This window comes from Suricata suricatta, chromosome 5, assembly GCF_006229205.1.
Source record: "Suricata suricatta isolate VVHF042 chromosome 5, meerkat_22Aug2017_6uvM2_HiC, whole genome shotgun sequence".
NCBI lineage: Eukaryota > Metazoa > Chordata > Mammalia > Carnivora > Herpestidae > Suricata > Suricata suricatta.
In genome coordinates, this window is record NC_043704.1 from 89,526,433 (window position 1) to 89,530,105 (window position 3,673).

Here is a 3,673-nt window from a genome sequence, read left to right on the forward strand (position 1 = left end):
TAACCTATAAATGGTTATTATTGTAGACATATGTTTTTTAAACTATTGTTTTAAAGCAATGGTGAAGGAGAGGGGCACCTGGGTGGCTCAGTCGGTTAAGCATCCGACTTTGGATCAGGTCATGATCTTGCGGTTCATGGGTTCGAGCCCCATGTCGGCTCTGTCGATAGCTCAGAGCCTGGAGCCTGCTTCGGATTCTATGTCTCCTTTTCTCTCTGTCCCTCCTCCACTCATGCTCAGTCTGTCTCTTTCTCTCAAAAATAAACATTAAAAAAATTAAATAAAGTAATGGTGGAGAGAAAAATATCTGCAGTGGATCCTCAGCCTTCAACAGAGCTCCTTTCTTTTGAGGTCTTATTTCCACAAAGGGTCAGTTTTAAAAGTCTTGCAAAGGCTCTCTGCTCCTCCCCTTTCGACGGACAGCTGCATCTTCTGGTGCAGAGCCAGCTGCGTCCCCGAGACACGATGGTGAAGGTTGGAGTCAACGGATTTGGCCATATTGGGCGTCTGGTCACCAGGGCTGCTTTTAACTCTGGCAAAGTGGACATTGTCGCCATCAATGACCCCTTCATTGACCTCAACTACATGGTCTACATGTTCCAGTATGATTCCACCCACGGCAAATTCCATGGCCCAGTCAAGGCTGAAAACGGGAAACTTGTCATCAATGGAAAGCCCATCACCATCTTCCAGGGGCGAGATCCCGCCAACATCAAATGGGGTGATGCTGGTGCTGAGTATGTTGTGGAGTCCACTGGGGTCTTCACCACCATGGAGAAGGCTGGGGCTCACTTGAAGGGTGGGGCCAAGAGGGTCATCATCTCTGCCCCTTCTGCTGATGCCCCCATGTTTGTGATGGGCATGGACCAGGAGAAGTATGATAACTCCCTCAAGATTGTCAGCAATGCCTCCTGCACCACCAACTGCCTGGCCCCTCTGGCCAAGGTCATCCATGACCACTTCAGCATTGTGGAGGGACTCATGACCACAGTCCATGCCATCACCGCCACCCAGAAGACCGTGGACGGCCCCTCTGGGAAGCTGTGGCATGACGGCCGAGGGGCCGCCCAGAACATCATCCCTGCTTCTACTGGCGCTGCCAAGGCTGTGGGCAAGGTCATCCCTGAGCTGAACGGGAAGCTCACTGGCATGGCCTTCCGTGTCCCCACCCCCAATGTGTCCGTCGTGGATCTGACCTGCCGCCTGGAGAATGCTGCCAAATACAATGACATCAAGAAGGTGGTGAAGCAAGCATCAGAGAGTCCCCTCAAGGGCATCCTGGGCTACACTGAGGACCAGGTCGTCTCCTGCGACTTTAACAGTGACACCCACTCTTCCACCTTCGATGCTGGCATTGCTCTCAATGACCACTTTGTCAAGCTCATTTCCTGGCATAACAATGAATTTGGCTACAGCATCCAAGTGGTGGACCTAATGGTCCACATGGCCTCCAAGGAGTAAGAGGCCCCTGGACCATGAGCCCCAGCAGGAGGAAGAAGAGAGGCCCTCAGCTGCTGAGGAGTCCTTGCCCCAATTCATCCCCCAACACACTTGAGAATCTCCTGACCTCCAATTTCCATCCCAGACCCCCTGAAAAAGGGGAGGGGCTTAGGAGCCCTACCTTATCATGTACCATCAATAAAGTATACTGTATCCAGCCAAAAACTAAATAAATAAAAATAAAAGTCTTGCAAAAATGTCCTTTGAAACTCTTCAGAGACTGGGTAATAAAAATGACTTAGTTCATTTTGCAAATCAAATATAGAATAGATAGACAGATAAATGATAGATGATAGATAGCCGTTTCTGGATTCAGTGAGAAGAGTGAAGTTGAGAAGGGCAAGAGTCAGCAAGGAGGCCAGCTGAGTGATTTCTGCTCTGATCCAAATGAAAGAGCCAGTAGTTTGAAAAGACAGGGAAGTGGCACGAAAGCTAAGAACAGAGAGAAGTCAGTGGATTGTTAAGATGTCTTAGACATGGACAAGAAAAGACATTTAAGTCTTTGGCACCGGGTTGAATGGTGGGTGTGGGTGATGGAAAAGGTGGTACCACTGTGAATCCTATGCTTCTGACTTACAAATCGAATGGGTAATGGAGCCAGTCACTGAGACAAACAAGAAATCTTAAAAGCAGTATCCCTGAGTTGAATTCAGCTGCTTTTGAGGTCAGAAAAGAATGCACGGAAAGTATTTATGGCAACATCTGGGTTGGGGATAGAAATTTATTAGTTGTTTATAAATAGCTTTCCTAAAAGATACACGCTTAGATATAATCTCCAAATGTTCAATAAAGTATCATGAGATGAACAGGGTACCTGGGACTGAAGCTTCAGAAATTTACCATTTAATGTTTAATACGGGAGAGCAACCCAGAAATAGAAAAAAAAAACTTAGTAGAAAGAAAAAAAAATAGACTAATGAATGCTGTTTGTTCCATGGAAGCCAAAGGGAAAATATTATTTCAAGGAAGTAGAAATGTCAAAAGATTTGAATATCATTGGAGCTAATAAAAGATGAGAATTGAAACATGCGTTAGACTCAATGCCTTAGAGATAAAATACTGATCATATTTTCTGAACCAAGTATTCCAGACTCCCAATTTCCCAACATAATTATTCATAATGTATCCTTTTACTTTTTAAAAGGTGTCTTGGTTTGTACAATAAATTATAGTTCACCTTGCTTAGCGAGGTTATGTTGTGATTATTTAAAATTATGTTGGTGGAGTAATGGGAACACACGTCAGATTGTCAAGGAATAAAACATACCTGGGAGATTATGGGAAGGGCACAGCGATATTTAGCAACTCTGAAGAAAAGATTTAATTATGAGTTGGAGGCAAAGGTAAGTAGGTGCCTGAGGAAAGATACAGAGCTAAGAAAGGATGTTGATATTTGTTGTTATTGTTGATACTGTCTTTTCTTAAATGGGATTAAATATGCAAGACTGCTGTAACATTACAGAAGGAAGAAGAAAATTTTGCAAGGGTATATAGTTATGTTTCTATGTCTGAAGAAGGAAGAAGTGCGATGATCCTCTGAGAGGCAAGAGGTTACTACATATTTGAAGCAAGCAGAGGAAGACTCAAATAGTTAAGCGGTTTGGGTTTTTAGTATTAAATAGGCAGAAGAAAAACTTTCTGCCTTATACAGCCCCAAAACATATGAAATAGACTTTTCCATAATTTAGGTAAGAAGCTCAAATGCAAAAAGATTTGGAGCGGAAGCTGCAGGTAATAATACAATGTTACTTTTCCTCATTCACTGCTCCCTTTCACCTTCCTGGGTTTGTATCAGTTTTGCCTCGGCATCTGGTTGGGGGGAGTTTTTGTTTGTGTTTTACTCTTTCTTTCTTTTGTTTTTGATTTGAGGAAAATGAGAAACCAACTCTGAGTAGTTTAATCAAAGACAACCTTATAGACATAATTCACAGCCCACAGAATCAATAAAGAATTGACACTTCAGATCTCAGGAAATAGAAGAATTCCATGTGATAAAATCAGGTGTCATGAGGCAGTTTCGAATAATTTTTCAAAGGAAGTAAGATTGAGATGACTTCATTAATAAGATTTATCTTGGAAAAAAAGAGATGTGCGTCATATGTAGGTGAATGGGGGTCATTGATGGAAGAATGAAAGCTTGTGACAGGTCACTGAGACATCAGAGAGAATGGTG

General features: G+C 43.2%; 1 pseudogene; it reads left to right on the forward strand.

Annotated features, from left to right (window-relative positions):
- Positions 1-450: 450 nt before the first annotated feature.
- On the forward strand, positions 451-1,665 carry LOC115292006 (annotated as a pseudogene).
- The last annotated feature ends 2,008 nt before the right edge of the window (positions 1,666-3,673 follow it).